Below are 17503 nucleotides of genomic sequence, written 5' to 3'. Positions count from 1 at the left end.
ACATGTAACTCGCCTCAGAAGAGCTTTTATTCTTCATAAGATACCTAAGAAGACAATGAAACAGAGAAATAAGAGGGCTTTTATGAACTTCTCTGTCTGCAATGGCCAGCTACCCAGATAACGAAGGTCGTGCATGCCTAAAATTCTCGAGGTTAGACTTTATCCTTCTATAACATTAAAGCTTCGGCTGATGCACTTTTCAGCCAGTTTCCAGGATTATAGCATAAACAGGAATTGTTAACCTATCTGGTATACAGGTTTCTGTGAGAGTAAAGATGTTAACCTCTCCAGTAATTCATATACCTGACTGTTTACTGTTATAACATGTAGCTGAATGATAATAATGGGTTCTGTTAGTGTGTTTATTCTGGGACTGTCTCTTGCATGGTCCCTGTGTGCACTAGCGACAGGGACGTCTTTTTTGTAACAGGTACTTATCCCTTCTGAGTGTCAATCCCATGTAAGCAGAGGCATGGATCCTGTTAACAGGGAATAATGGAGATCTGTTATATTTTGCAGGCAAGGTACTTCTTGAAGGTCTGGTACTTGTTTAACATGTAAATGTTGTGAGATATGATTGTATGTGAATCTCTAAAAATCCTTATTTTGTAGCGTGCCTAAGACACAAAACATATATGAGGATTTCTTGGGGTTTTTGGCATGCAGTATGTGAGCAGTTCCTTTAGTCCCACAAGGATAAACAGAGAAAAAGCTCATTTCTGCTATCTGGTGATAATTTTCTAAAGGTCAATGTTGTCAATTCTTTTTACAAGAAGGCTTACCTGTCAACTGCTGCCCCCAAATGCCGTGAAGATGCTGCTTTTCATTTCATTCCCAGGAGTCAGAGTGATGGAAATTTCAAGGTTCAGCTACCCCTTAAAATCGCTTTGCATTCACTGAATTCTATGCTTTGAGCTAATGTTGTTTTCTCAAAAGGGATCTCATCCTCCAATTCATCTCTGCCCAAGCAATTCTCCTCTCTCATTCACGTGAGTTAAGAAAACCCTTGCAGATGTGTGGTGTCGGTTCTTGACATGACAAAGTTTGTTAATTACTGATGTGGAAATTCCTTCCCTTGTTTCAAATAAAATGAAATTGAGCTTAATACAAGGAGAAGAGGATATAACTCACAAAGTAATTACTTCATCTTTGACACTTACAGGTCACGTCATTGTCAATGTTTGGGCAGGAAGAGCGAACAGAATAACATCACTTAGGGAAAGGAACATTTTAATTTAGATTAAACAAGTATTCGTTTCCCTGAATTGGTCAAAGATCAAAAAGAAAAAATTTTTTGGTCCTGATCTACTAATTACATGTACAGCCAAACCCAAATAAGCTTTGCCTGCGTGCTCAATCATTAAAGAATGGAATACAGCTGATTGAAATTACTGTATTTTCATTAAAGATCTCTGAGGGTCAGATTAGCTGGCAGACTTTATTGGCTACAGGAGGGGAGGTCAATGGATGTCAACAGTTAAGAAATATGTAGTTCTGTTGAAGGAAGAATTCTTTCTTGAAAGTATTTTGGGTATAAAAAAGTGAATTTCTCTTTTCTCATTGCTAGTATCTCTTCAAACCCTTGTAGAGCATGGACATTAATTCTGAAATACTATAGTTTCTTGTCAATGTTAATCCTTTCAACTGCCAAGAATCACTGTCTGTAGTGAACACGTTGAGTCCATCTATCAGAAAAGGAAGTACAGCAAATCAGAATGGCAATGTTTAATTTTCCCAGATTGCATCTCATTTTAGGGCTTTATTGCCTGCGGAAACGGGGCTTCAGATTTCTCCAATTTGAGCAGAGATGCAGTCACTCTATTATTGCAATAACTGTCTTTTCTCCCCTCTCCTGGTCTCACAAAAAGTTAGTGAGAATGGAAAAGTGAGGGGAAAATTGACAAAAAGAATATTTCTGAGGGCTAGTTTCATGGATAGAAATGACAGAAAATGTTATCTAAGGGTGAGCAGCACAGGATAGTCATTTAGGATAAGAGGAAGATCTCTAGTGCTTTTTTAAAAGGTACAGAGAAATAATTTTGGAAGATTTTTTTTTCCTGGTGTAAAAGATATTTTTCTAACTCTTGATTTTTATTATTTTTTAAATTGTTCTATACTCAATTTTGAAGGTTGCAGTAAGGCACAGAAAAATAGCAGGAGCCAGACACCAAATCCCATTTTCCTGGTACAGAAAAAAAAAAACCCCTGTAATGCAAAAGAATTTCAGAAGGACGAAGCTGTAACTGGTAATTAAACTCATAAGATGGTTGACTAATGCCAGTTTCCTTATCGACTAGGGATGGAAAATCCTATTTAATTATTTAACTGGTTAAATGTTAACTTTAACTGGTTAACCAATTAAACTGCATGGGTGGGGGGGGTCTGCTCGAGCCCAACTTGGTCGTAGTGCCCCCCCGCCCTGCACGGTGAGGGACTGTTCTGGCCAGACTGGAGCGCCCTTGTCCCCACTGGGCCCCGCAGGACTGGAGGCTCCCCCTGCCTGCGGCGGGCTGGGGGCTACTCCAGCCCTCACTGGTTACCCATTAACATCAATATTATCAATGAATATTTTCAGTCAGCACACAGTCAATCTGTGGAACTCCTTGCCAGAGGATGTTGTGAAGGCTAGGACTTTAACAGGGTTCAAAAAAGAGCTAGATTGATTCATGTAGGTTAGGTCCATGAACGGCTATTAGCCAGGATGGGTAGGAATGTTATACCTAGCCTCTGTTTCTCTAGAGGTGGGTGACAGGAGAGGGATCACATGAGGGTACCTGTTGTGTCCACTCTCTGGTATTGGCCACTGTCAGCAGACAGGATACTGGGTTGGATGGACAATTGGTCTGACCCAGTATGGCTGTTCTTATGTGACATGGAAGTGGGACCAGAAAGCCATTGGCATGCTGTAAGGCTCACTTTCCCAAGCCATTTTAACCATATTATATCCATAAGTATGTTGGCATTAATATATTTACTGTTACAGCAGAATAGTACAAAGACTGACCCTGATTCTTGGTTGAGGGTAATTAGTTGGTCTGGTTGTATCAGTAGCTTTGAAGGGTCAAATGAATCAGATGCTTCTCTCTGATTCTCCAGCGCTCTTACAAATCAGGAGTAGTGGAAAACAAAGTGTGGTGTAGGAGGCCACACCCACCATCCTCTGTGTTCCTTATCTTGTGCTCTGTCTCCCAGAGACTTTGGAGACCTAGATCTGGTTGCCATGTCAGCATGCTAGGGAAACATACTGATCAGCAAAGGAAAAATAAAGGTAAGGTTACCTATGCTGAGTAAGCCAGAAGATTTAGCCATTGCAAACATGGATCAGATCTGTAACAGCAAGCACCAGTTTGAGCATAGCTGAGTCACCCATCCCATGCCCCTCTAAAAAGTCCTTTTTCAATTTGCACATGAGAGCAACTCATTTTCCAGCCTGGAGGTTCTATATGGAACATCAGAGTACTGCTTTGGTGACCTGCTGTGTTGCAAAAATAGCAGTGAATAGTTGCCTGCAGAGATAGTGGTTTAAGCAGATAGTAGCTAGATAGTCATTAAAACATGATGCTGCTGTAAAATAGAAATATTCAGCAATGTTGCCCTATATAAGCCACTAACTATTGCATGTGCAATCATGATATGTTTTTTATTGGGGCATGGAACACTTCCTGGCAATGCATGGAGAGCTGGCAAAGCAAACATATCTGTCCCTTTCTTTGCAGCTGCTAAATTGCATTAAAGGACAGCTAGCAATACATTACTTTCCTAACATTTTTCTGTGTGAAAGCAATTTCTGACTGGGCACAAGAATGCTATGGGGTTGTGAATGGGAGGGGAAGTGAACCATGAAACAATCTCTGTGAAAATGTGGTCCATATCTTTGAGAAAACCTGTGCTGGAATATAATCTTACTGGCTCCTTCACCATCCTACGTGCCAGTCCATGGAGTTTGCAGTGCAATTTGGAAAAGCGAGCTATTTGTATAGGAACACAGAAGTTGCCATATTGGATCACTAGGCACTCCATCTAGGTCCATATCCTGTCATTGACAGTGGCTTCTAACGGATGCTTAAAGGAACATATAAGCACTGTGTAATAAGGAGATGGGAGGTCAGAAGTGGAGCAGATTACTTTGTAACATTTGGTCTTACTTGGTCTCTAACAGCTAGGCTATGTCTAGACTAAACGGCTCTGTTGATGGAGCCATGTAAAATAGTTTATTCGGCATAGTCAAAGAAGTGGGGATTTAAATAATTCCCGCTTCATTAAAATAAAAATGGTCACCGCGCTGTGCCGACGATCAGCTGATCCGGCACAGCGTGGCAGTCTAGAGGCAGTGCGGTCGACAAGGGAAGCTTTTGTTGACCACTCTGGTAAACCTCATTTCACGAGGCATACTGGAGTCGTCGACAAAGGCTTCCCTTGTTGACCGTGTCGCGTCTAAACTGCCGCGCTGTGCCGGATCAGCTGATCGTTGGCACAGCGCGGTGGCCATTTTTATTTTAATGAAGTGGGAATTATTTAAATCCCCGCTTCTTTGACTATGCCGAATAAACTATTTTACATGACCATGTAGTCCAGACGTAGCCCTAGAGATTGGCCTAAGCCCCAAAGCATTATGCTTAACATCACTTCTGCAAGAACAACAAGAAGTCCTGTGGCACCTTATAGATTAACAGATTTATTGGAGCATAAGCTTTCGTGGGCAGATGACGAAGTGGGTCTTTGCCCACGAAATCTTATGCTCCAATAAATCTGTTAGTCTATAAGATGCCACAAGACTTCTCGTTCTTGCAGATTCAGACTAACACGGCTACTCTTCTGGTAATATCTCATCTGCTAACTTTATCATTATCAAGAATATACTATTATAATTATCTAGAACCCTGCAGAGATGCAACATTTGTATCCACATCCATATCTGCAAAAATGAGCTACGGATATATGCATCCAAATCTGTGAATGCAAATATCCACGGATATAAAGAGAATATCCACAAATTTACAGAGTTCTAGCTACACACTTTTTATTCACAGCTGCATCTATATCCAAATCTGCAAAAATGAACTACGGATAACCTCATCCATATTCATGGATGAGGAAACCCGTGGATATAAGATATCTGCAGATTTGCAGGACTCTGTTAATATCCATGTACATATCCAATCCCTTTTCTGAATCTAGCGAAGTTTTTGGCCTCAATGACTTCCAATGGCAGTAAGTTCCACAGTTTAATCACGTGTTGTCTGAAAAAGGATTTTCTTCTATGAATTTTGATTTTTCCACTTTTAAAATTGCATTTAACATCTTGTTTTTTCACTATGAGGTAGGGAGAACAAAAGCTCACAATCTTCCTTTGCTAAGCCATTCATCCTTCTGTATATTTTTATGATCTCTGTCATTCTTCTCCTTCCCAGGGTAAAAAAAAAGTCAGTGTTTTACATCTCTCTTTATCTGTATTTTTCCAGGCACTTGATCATTTTTGTCATGCTTCTCTGAATCCCCTCAAATTCAGCAATATGCATTTGAAGAGTTGACCAATACTGCACACACTATTTCAGATGATTCTGAATGACTTATTTACATGAAATCATGATAATGTTATATATCATTCGCTATTCCATTTCGTATGTATCCTGACATCTTGTTGCTTTTTTTGATTACAGGTATACAGTACATTGAGTAGGGGTTTTCATTGAGCTGTCAACAGTGATACCCCAGTTCTTTTCCTCAGTTGATACAGCTAATTTTGAACTGTAGAATGTGTCCATTCCTTGTAATGTGCATTATATGTACCAATACTGAATTTCATGTGCTGTTGTATTGCCCATTCATCCTCTTGTTTAGAGAAATCTAAAGTTTCTCAAAGTCCTCTCTCTGGTTCTAAATATCTTTGTGACATTGACAAATTTTGTTATTTCATTGCTCCCTCTCCACCTCCTTCCAGGCCATAATGGATTAATTAAACATAAGACCTAATATAGAATTTGGAAGTTGTTACACTGCAGTTATTCTGCTGTGAGGAAAATTGACCATTTAATTCTGCTTTTTGTTTTCTGTCTCCCAGCCCATATTTGCTCCATGATGATACTTTGACTGTCTTTCACCCTGTGACTATTTAGCTTCTTTTTGGCATTTTCTGCAGAACCCCGTGAAAGGCCCTTTGGAAGCTTAGCATTTTTATGTCAGCTGGTTTTCTTTTATGCGTTGACACAGCCAAAGAATTTTAAGGCATTTATGAGACGCAGTTTTCCTAAACTGTGCTGGTTAGTTTCCACTATGTCACTATCTTCCAAGTGCTTGTTGTTCTTTTTTTAATTATTGTTTAAATTAGCTTGCATGTTGTAAGTTTACTGGCCTGTGGTTTCCCCGATCACCCTTTTTCAGTTATAGCTACAGTGTTTGCTACTGTCCAGTACCCTTGAAAAGTGGTTGCATAGTTTTGTTAGCAGCTCAGCCACTTCACATTTGAGTTCCCTCAGAACTCCTGGATGTACCATCTGGACCTGATGACTAGTCAGTTTTCTTCAGCTTTTCCTCTTCTGTCACCTCATTTTCCAAGGATACTTCATCTTTATTACCAGAAAAGAGCAGGACCAGTGTAAGACTCTCCCTAGCAACTGCCAACACTAGATATTCATATGTCCCTTATGTTTCAATCTCCATTCCAGAGGACATGTGTCCATGTTGATGACAGGTTCTGCTCAATAATGAGCCAAAGCAGTGCAGACCAACATATGTTCATTTTCATCATCTGAGTCTGATGCCACCAGCAGAAAGATGATTTTTGTTTTTGCTCACTTGAGTTCTATAGTTTCTTACTGGAGTGTAGCTCTTTTAAGACTTCTGAAAGCATGTTCCACATCTCACCCCTCTCAGATTTTGGGAGGCATTTCCACTTCTTAAACCTTGGATGGAGTGTTGCAGCAATCTTTAGAAATCGCATTGGTACCTTTTTAGCGATTTGTCAGATCTGCAGTGAAAGTGCTCCTAAAATAAACATGTTCTGGGTCATCATCCAACACTGCCATAACATGAACTATATGGCAGAATGCAGGTAATATAAAGCAGGAGACATACGGTTCTTCCCCAAGGAGTTCAGACACAAATTTAATTAATAGATATTTTAATGAACATCATTAGCATGGAAGTATATCCTCTGGAATAGTGGCCAAATCATGAAGGGAGACAAATGTTTAGACTATCTGGTTTGTAAATACCTTCCAATGCTGACTATAAAAGTTCCATGTAAACAACCTGTTCTTATTTTCTGGTGACATTCTAAGTAAAAAGTGGGCAACATTATCTCCCATAAATGTGTAAACAGATTTGTTCAGCTGAGCAGATGGCTGAACAAGAAGTAAGACCGAGAGGACTTACAAGCTCTAAAATTTTACATAGTTTTGTTCATGAGCACAATTATGTAACAAAAATCTATATTTGTAAATTGCACTTTCACTATTAAGAAATTATTCTGTAGCACTTGTATGAGGTGAACTGAAAAATATTATTTCTTTTGTTAATTATTTTTACAGTGCAAATATTTGTAATACAAATAATGTAAAGAGAGCACTGTACACTTATATGCTGTGTTGTAGTTGAACTAAACATATTGTAGAAAAAAAATCCAAATGTAGAAAAAAATCCATAATATATAATAAGTTTCAATTGGTATTGTATTGTTTAACTGTGTGATTAAAAAGGTGATTAATCATGATTTTTTTGAGTTAATTGTGTAAGTTAACGGATGGATCGATGGCCCAGTAAATAGTAATTTACTTTGTAGGTAAAACTTGCCAGCGTGTCATCTTTGTCCCAAATCTATACTAGAGCAAACATCTCATGTGCACTTCATGATGGGTTCTTTCTGCTCCCAATGCTTCTGTGGTCTTCTTCATTCTGGTACTTTTCTCTCTTTCAAGTTTTCACAATCCTTCATTTGTACTTGCTTCAGATTAGTGAATGGTGACGCATTGTGAATGATATAGTTCTTAATTTTTATGTAAACAGACAAATACTATTTACTTGTCTGATAGCACATCTGTTTTTCATCTTTGCTAGTAAACAGTCCGTAAGTGCAGAACATAATTTTCAGTGTGTGTGTGTGTGTGTGTGTGTGTGTGTGTGTAAACTCTTTACATGACATCCGTGCATGAGTTTTGTGATGAAATTGATGACTAGTGAGGTACCAGTTTTGATCTAAGACCTCACATGACATATTCTGATGAACTAGATTGAACATACCAGACTCAGGAGATTCCTGGAACCCTTATGACCTTGCTAATTGGGAAAATTTGGTTTCAAGGTCACACTACTCCAGGTCAAAGCATTTACTGTCCTCTTCTTTGACTGGAAAGATATATTCTTAGTAGTTTTCTCCCATTTCTATTTAGGGATAAGGCTTTTCATATTAAAAATAAGGCTATGGGTGAAAGTATTTTTCTACCTATGTGATCAGGAATTAAATCTGGTCACCTGATATACTTTTTTGAGGTCTTTGGTCATATCTGTTATATATTTGAGAGAGTGATAGAACTGTAGCCGTGTTAGTCTGGTGTAGCTGAAGCAAAATACAGGACTATGTAGCACTTTAAAGACTAACAAGATGGTTTATTAGATGATGAGCTTTCGTGGGCCAGACCCACTTCCTCAGATCAAATAGTGGAAGAAAATAGTCACAACCATATATACCAAAGGATACAATTTAAAAAAAATGAACACATATGAAAAGGACAAATCAAATTTCAGAACCAAAGAGGGATGCGGGGGGAGGGGAAATAAATGTCTGTGAGCTAATGATATTAGAGGTGATAATTGGGGAAGCTATCTTTGTAATGGGTAAGATAACTAGAGTGTTTGTTGAGACCGAGGCATAAAGTGTCGAATTTTAGCATGAATGACAGTTCAGAGGATTCCCTTTCAAGTGCATATTTAAAAGGTCTTTGAAGCAGGATGCAGGTGATTAAGTCGTTGAGACAATGTCCTTTCTGGTTGAAATGGCAAGAAACTGTTTTTTCTTTGTGATCCTGTCTAATATCTGTTTTATGGGCATTGATCCTTTGGCGAAGTGTCTGAGACGTTTGTCCAATGTACATAGCAGACGGACACTATCGGCACATGATAGCATAAATTATATTTCTGGATGCGCAGGAATATGTGTTCATGATCTTATAACTCACTTGGTTAGGTCCAATAATGGTATCAACAGAGTGAATATGTGGACTCATCATCTAATAAACCATCTTGTTAGTCTTTAAAGTGCTACATAGTCCTGTATTTTTGCTTCATATTTGAGAGAGTATGTCTATGTATTGGTCTGTCTGTCTGTTCAAGAACTCCTAAGCAGTAAGATCTAGGACCACCAAATTTGGTATAGAGCTTCCTCTTACTATAAATTAAAGCAAGGTGAGGGTTTGGTTGTACCAGGAGAATGGGATGTGCCTAGAATGGGATTTCTTATTATAAAACCATATAGAAAAGAGAGAGAATCACCAGTTATATGAAAGGGGCTGGCTGGGGGCACCCGCTGTCCCATCCAGGACTGCCCCAGCCCTGAGCCCCCCACTCCCTTTTAATGAGGGCGGCAGGAGCTGAAGTCTCCCACCCTCCCCCCGATGTTCATATGGGTACATTGCTGGCTGTTCCCCTTCATCAGGGAATGAGGGGAAAGTTCAGTTTGTTACAATCCTCACTCTGGCTAAGGAATGCAGGGGGCAGATGGCCCTGGACCTGCCCCAGCCGGGGGACATGCACCCCTCTCTCAGCTGTGCCCACTGGAGCAGCAGTGGCCATCGACAGGTACTTCTCACCTGGCCCCAAGCTGCTGCAGTGAGAGAGGGGTGGTGTTGTCCTCTCTCCCAGGGGCGGCCTGCACACTGAACGCCTCATCCCCATCCCAGAACAATGATTTAAATGAAGAAAACCAAAATGTAATTGAGTTAAGGACCTGAGCCACACTGGGTAAATCTTTTACTAGAATATAAATGTGGGGTATTGGGTTATTTTTCATACCAATTTTATCAAAAGGTAATATGTTTGATAAAAAAGGGAAAGAAAAAAAAAGAGAAAATCGGGAATAGGAAAAAAGGGAATATAGGGAAAATCATCCACCCATTCATTTACAAATTCTTCATTAAAATATCTATAGATTAATTTTTGAAGCCCTTGAATTTACCTTCTTACTTTAAATATAGTTTCTTGTCCCACACTGGCCGTTCTTGTAACTTTAAAGCTGGTCGGATGAAAAATTATCAGGAATGAGGAAAGAATCCATGTGCAGATCGTCACCTCTGGTGTTTAAACATAAGTTAATCTTGCTTTGATGCCATTAACATTTGCTGCTCATTTGGGAGTAGTTGTACTGGTGGGCAGTAGTATAAATGTCATTTGATTTTGGACCAGTTCCTCCTACAAGAAAATTTCACTGTCTTCACATTGCCAATGTAGACCTCACCTTGTACCGCTTTTCCCAAACAACTGAACACATGCATGCTGCCACTTGTAGGCAATTTTATGTAATAAAAGTCACATGGATAGGCTAAAAAAGTAGTGGTCCTGGTTAACTGTTTAAAGAACAGGTATAATCATGGGTAGTGGCAGTTCCTGTACATTGACCCAATACTCCAATTTTATGGGATAATCCTGATATTTGGGGCTTTGTCCTATTACCAATCCTGCCCCCTCACACTTACTATCTGATCACCCTAAGTGCATGCTTCCCAACCCTACTTCACCAATGTACTGAAACTTTACCTGGAGCAGTGGTCTCCAACCTTTTCAACCACAATTTTCAATTTAAGTGCAATGTAAGATCCACTTCAAACCCAAATACTCTTATCCCACTTCGTACCTCCCCTTCTGTGAGGACTCACCCTGCTCACTCCATTCCCCTTTCTCCCCCATCCTCACTCACTTTCACCGGACTGAGGTAGGGGGTTGGGGTGCAGGGGTTTGGAGTGTGGGAAGGGCTTGGGCTTAGCCAAGGTGGAGGGATTGGGGTCCAGGAGGAGGTTCAGGGTGCATGCTCTGGGAAGGAGTATGGGAGCAGGGGGATTTCCATTTAGGGCAGGTTTGGTGTAGGAGGAGCCTCAGGGCTAGGACAGGGGTTCAGGAACCAGGTGTTGTTTAAATGAGATGGCGTCTGAGTGATGGAGCAGTGGGGTTAAGGCAGGCTTACTCCTGCTCTGCCCCTGTATCACTCCTGAAAGCAGTTCCATGGCGCCATGTGCTGCCCCTCATCCACAGGCACTGAGCCCACCGCGTCTATTGGCAACAGTTCCCCATTATTGATCAATGGACGCTGCAGGAGTGGTTTCTGCAGACAGAGATAGATGTGGAGACCCTCTGCTCTGCCTTTTTCAGGCGCTGCAGGGACATGCCAGCCACTTCCAGGAGCAGTAATTACCACAGGGATAATTACTCCAGCCACATTTTGGCATTTGAGAACTCACTACTCAAAGAATTGAATTTAAGCCTAAGAGAGAAATGAAAATTATGAAATGCACAGACCAGTCAAAAACCAAACATAATATACTTTGCAAGCAGTAAAAGAAGTAACAACAACCCCCCATGTACATGTTTGGGTGGGAGATGAGAATGCAGGACTGTGTTTATTTGTGAGAATGACAGACACACACAGGGGCTATGTCTCCACAGCTTCCCTCTTCTGCAAAAGCCTATGCAAATGAAGTGTGGATTTGCATATTGCCACGCTTCATTTGCATAATTAATTAGGAGCCTGTTTTGCACAAAAAGGCACCATCTACACAGTGCCTTTTTGCACAAAAAACCCCTCTTGTGCAAGAGCCGTTCTTCCTGAAAAAATGAGGAGGAATGGCTCTTGAGCAAGAGGGGGTTTTTGTGCAAAACGGCTCCTAATTAATTATTCCAATGAAGTGCAGCACTATGCTAATCTGTGCTTCATTTGCATAGGCTTTTGCAGAAGAGGGAAGTTGTGTAGACGTAGCCATAGTGTGTGAGAGTGACAGAGATTTGCATTGCCAAGCTCCCTCCATCCCCTTTTCTGTGTGTGGAGATAGGGTACAGAAGTGGGGGATGGAGGGACACCCTGACATCAGCATCCCCCTCTTCTCCTTCCCACACTCTGCACAGCAAGCAGGAGGCTCCTTGGGGGGGCAGCTTCAAGCAGAGGTCAGGAGCAGCAGGTCAGAGAGTGGAGGGGCAATTGAAGTGCCAGCACCTGATAACTTCCTGGCCAAACAAGTCAAGATCACCTGTCAGAAGCTCTACCAGTGGATCCCAATCTACTGGTTGGTGACCACTGACCTAGGGACATTATCTTTTAAGGTGGGGAACCTTTTTTGGATCAGGGGCCAATGAGCCACAGAAAAATCAGTTGTGGGCTGCACAAAAACACCCCTCACTGATGCGGCCCCTGACTGAGAAGGAGAACGATACTCCTCACATTCCCTTCACACACGGAGCCTAGGGGGACCCAGCCTAGTATATCTTGTGTGCTCCAGCCCCGTGGGGGGGGGGGGGATGGAAGTAGAGGGAGGAGGGGCTAGAGTGCCAGCCTAGGCTCCCCAGTGCAGGGGAGGGGGAGGTCTGAGCCTTTGGGGCCAGATCCAAGCAAGCTGGGGGGCCACATCTGGCTCCTGGGCCTGAGGTTCCCCACCCTTGGGCTAAAGGGTAAATTGCAGTTATGGTATTTGGTATGGTATTTCTTTGTGATGAGGATATTTGCCAAGTAGAAACTGGATATAGGTTACCAAATAACGTCTGCTCACTACTCCTTTTGAATGTGGTTGTTCTCAGGACAACAAGTTGTCTAACCAGGTACTACTTCCTGAGCCATCCATTCCTAAGAAAGGGGACAGTTCCTCCTTATATCCCTTTTAATAAAAACATCACAAATATGCCATGTATATCTAATGGTAGACGTTTCCCCTTCCAATAAAGAAACTGAACCTTTTCTGGTGGAGCTTGTCAGTGTAAGTATTACAGGGCTTTCTCTTCAAGGCACACTTCATACATTTCCTTCCTCCTCTCCAGTTATGATAGCTTTGGCAACAGTCTCAGACTTCACTCCTCAAAATGACATGTTCATTTTTCTAAATCTAAAACTCAGCAACTTTATTTTTACTAAAAGTCATACAAAAACAAAATAGAATTCAGAATCCAATCTGATAAATTATTTGCAATGGATCATTCTAAACATTGGGGTCAAACATCACCAATTGGGATTATTTGTCTTGAAAACTCTGGTGGTTTTATGTCAAAGAAAAATTAAATTTCATTCTGCCAGAGCTGTCTTATGCTATTTCACTTAGCTTTATGTACAAGTACACTAGTAAAAGCACATACATATACTTAGCTATTCAGCCTGTACAGATACATCATGCATTAGATGTTGCTGTGTCTTTGTCATGCTACTTGTGAGCTGCTCCTTCCACATCCATGTCTGAGAGAGGCCATGCCTCCTTGCAGCGTGGGTATACTAAAAATGTGTATATACCTTTTCTCCCAGCAGGAAAAAGATTAGTGGTTTCTCAAGAGCTGCATCCTTCAAGTAGGGCAGGTCAAACTATCTGGGCTCTGGCCTGTAACCAGGGAGAATGGTAGCAGTTAGAGATGTTAAAATGTGTTTATTTTGGTAAACGTGTACCTGCTGAAAAGTACAACAGGTACACATTTACACACCGGAGGATGCTTATGGCCACTCTGTCCATAGTATGCACAGCTTACATGTGAGAGAGCATCCAATGAGTGTGGACGCTGTCTTTTGGAAGAAGGTTTTTTTTGAAGATATCTTCCGAAAAAGCTTCTTTCGAAAAAAGTTTGCAGTCCAGACGTACCCCTAGTGAAAAACTAGACACTTGGTAACCCTAAGGGGGTGTCTACAGTGCACCCGTAGCTTGAAATCAGATATGCAATTTGAGCTATGCAAATTGTGTATCTTTTTTTATGTTATTTCAGAATAAGGCGCTATTCTGAAATGTCCCATAATCCTTGTGCAATGAGGTTTACAGACACGTCGGAATAGCGAGCCCGCTACATTTTGCTATAATGGGCTTGCTCTTAAGATACAGAATAGCTATTTCAGGATACCAGAGGTATCTCGGCTCTGGGCTGGGATATCAGGGTATTGGAAGTATCCTGAAATAGTTCCACAGTGTAGACATAGCCTAAGTGACAATCCCGGAATGTAGGTGAAGGAAGTAAATAGTAGATAATCACTCAACATGGCTCATGCAGTAATTGTCAGTTGGCATATTGGCTATAAATTATCATGGAAATATGAGGCATGAGACTGTGCAGTCCAGAAAGGTAGTGTGTCCTAATATGGCTTTGTCACATTTGCCTCCTCCCAAATCTGGCTTGCTTTGGGACTACATCAGTGAAAGCAGCATGTCCCCAGGTGATATTTAATTTGGGAAGCAATGCAATTTCAACCCAGAAACTCTACAATACTAAGTGCTATTGTAACCCACGCACTGAGGCCATGTCTACACTGCAAAAAGTTCTTGCGCACGAGCACGTCCACACTTCAATGTGCTTTTGCCTAAGAGATGTGCTTTTGCACAAGAGAGCATGCACACAGCTATGGACGCTCTTGCGCAAGAAAGCTCTGATGGCTATTAACAGAATGGCCATCAGAGCATCTTGCACAAAAAGGCTTATTCCTTGTAGAAGAGGCATAACTCTTGTGCAAAAAGCCCTGTCTTCTGACGATCTGCTGTACTTTTTCTTGTGCAAAAATGTGCTTGTAGCACGGACACTCCATGAGTTTTTGCACAAAAATGGCTATTTTTGCGCAAAACCTCTGCAGCATAGACATAGCCCTGGTGGGTGTGGTTCACTGTCCTGCGTAGTGGCACTTAGACCACTTACAGTGAGAGATAAGAACAAGGGAGCTCTACAGTCTAAGCTGAGAGCCAGCTGGCTTTATAGCTCAAGCTGTAGCAGTTTCTGTACTAAGTTTCTAGCAGTTCTATGTTCAAATCCACCTTGTGGTGGTTACAAGTGGGGGATTGTCTGGGATCTCAATTGGCTCTCTGAACCCTAGGACATGCTTCCTTGCCTAAGGGGAAGTATGGAACCCACACACCTAATGGATGTGGTTCACAGTTCTATATAGTGGTGCTTAGACCACTTACAGTGAGAGATAAGAACAAGGGAGCTCTACAGTCTAAGCTGAGAGCCAGCTGGCTTGATAGCTCAAGCTGTAGAAGTTCCTTTCCTAAGTTCTAGTGGTCCTAGGTTCAAATCTGCTTGGAGGTAGGTATGCTATATCTCTGCCCCAATAAGCTCTGGAATCCTAGGAGACAATCTGTGTTTCTTTTCTTGCTCTGGGAAAATCTCCCCTGACTGCATCCAATGTCACCAGCTTCTTCACTCTGCTCCAGACCCTCTACCTACTGCACTGGGGCACGATTTGGAGTGAGACTCTTGTCCAAGGTTGCTTCCCCGAGTCAGGAATGCTTTAAAAATAATGGGATGCAAGTTATTTAGCACCCTCAGCTCTCACTGAACTCCACTCAGGGTTGAGCCCAAAGAAGGGAATTTGAACTCAGAAAAGATAAACTGTTACATTCAGTGTTGTTGTAGCCACATTGGCCCTAGGATATTAGAGCCAGGGTGGGAAACCTAAGGCCCGGGGATGCAACTGGACCCCATTTTCTCTAGATCCAATCCCCCAGAGGCTCAGGGCTTGCCCCCTGCCTCCCAGCATCGGGGAGCCACTGCTGGCGCTCCAGCCCTGCACAGACACACCCTGCCACCACAGCTTCTCCCCACAGCCCTGGAGCGCCATCACCTGTGGAGCCCCGAGCCTCGCAGGCCAGAGTCAGGCAAGCACTCTCCCTCCCACACTCTGAGCCCCTCATTTTTGGCTCTATCGCAGAGCCTAGAGGAGGACACAAAATGTACTAATCCAATACCCCTTCTGACCCTGGATCTGGTGTGTGAGGGGAATGCAGGGAGTGTCTTTCTGCTTCTCAGTCAGGGGCCACGTCAGTGAGGGTTTTTTGCTTTTCACTTCTGTGTGGCTCCTAACTGATTTTTCTGTGAGTCAGCAGCCCCTAACCCCAAAAAGGTTCCCCCACCTCTCTATTAGAGACAAGGTTGGTAAGAGTTTTATTTTATGGGACCAACTTCACACTTACTCAGAGCTGTTCTTGCCATCTGGGAAATGTACCCAGAGTGTCACAGCTAAATACAATGTAGCACAGATTATATAGCATAAGTAGTTAACATATTTCAAGGGACTATTCAAGGTGAAGTGGCTCGTTAACACCTTTCCAGTAATAGGGGAAAGAAAAGGGAGGGGATTATAGATTGTTGTAAAAAGACAAATCCATTGTGACTGTTCAGTCCATGATTTTTAGTGTCTAGCAAGTTATGAATTTAAGCTCCCAGGATTATTTTTTGAAGGTATTGGTGCAATAAAAGTTACTACCTCATGCACCTTGACTCTCTAAACCAGGGTTTCTTAAATTTCATTGTATTGGGATCCACTTCTGACAACAAAAATTACATTAGACCCCAGGGGGACTGAAGCCTGAGAACTGCCCCCCCCCCACCTTGTTGCCCTAGACCGGGGGGGGGGGGGGGGGGAGGAACGGCGGTGCAGCAAAGCCAAAGCCCAGTGGTTGCAGCCCCAAGTAGCAGGCCTGTAACCTGAGCCTTCCGTCCAGTTCTGAAGCCTTCAAACTTTGGCTTCTGTCTCAGTGGCGGGACTTTGGTTTCGGCATCAGTCCTGGACCCCAGCAAGTCTAAGCCAGTGCTGGTGACTCCTTTAAATCACAATTGTGACCCACTTTGGGGTCCCAACCCACAGTTTGAGAACCGCTGCTCTAAACTATTTAAAACAGGCACCCCCCTATACTACTAAACAAACCTTTTGAATAAAGGTGCCCGCAGGTCACTAATGCAGGTTCTTTTTTCCAAGAAAAACAAAGATACCTGACAAAAAAAAAAGCTTTCACAAAAGCTGCATACTTCCGAAGGGTTGCGCTTAGTCCTTTTAGTGTACCACAAGGACCCTAAATGAATATGAATTATTGCACAGAATTCTGTAGCGCTCACAGGTTTCTCACAAATAATGGAACTGTTTTCTTAAATACTAAATTTATGTGAAACCTACTAAAGCAATGCAGAAACTTAGCAGGGCTATTAAATACCTAGGAAAGGCCTGATTCTGCCAGCTTCATTTAGCATTAATACCTTGCTAAACAAAGGCTAGATTCTCCCATCAGTCTAGCGCTTTCTACATGAGGGGTTAAGATGGTTTAACTGTATCACTGGGGGTGTGGATTTTTCACACCCTGCCAACGTGCGGGGGAGGACACAACACCAGGGCCTGGCGATTCAAAGGGGCCCAGAGCTTCCTGCTGCCACTACCGCTACTGCAGCAGCAACAGCGGCCAGAGCCCCACGCAATGATCTGCAGAGGTCCAGGCAGCACACTTCAGATAGCACTGAGGGTGTGGGCAGCATGATACAGGCAGCACTGAGGGACAACTGCCCTGGCTCTGTCCCTCGTGCC

General features: G+C 42.3%; 1 protein-coding gene across 21 annotated transcripts in view; it reads left to right on the top strand.

Moving 5' to 3' along the window:
- The window catches only part of ENOX1 (ecto-NOX disulfide-thiol exchanger 1), a 562199-nt gene that overhangs the window by 195299 nt on the left and 349397 nt on the right, over positions 1–17503 (top strand). The gene's annotated exons all lie outside the window — the stretch shown is intronic.

This window comes from Pelodiscus sinensis, chromosome 1 (assembly GCF_049634645.1).
Source record: "Pelodiscus sinensis isolate JC-2024 chromosome 1, ASM4963464v1, whole genome shotgun sequence".
Classification (NCBI taxonomy): domain Eukaryota; kingdom Metazoa; phylum Chordata; order Testudines; family Trionychidae; genus Pelodiscus; species Pelodiscus sinensis.
Note: the sequence above shows the minus strand (reverse complement) of the source record. Positions and strands in the feature narration are given on the sequence as shown.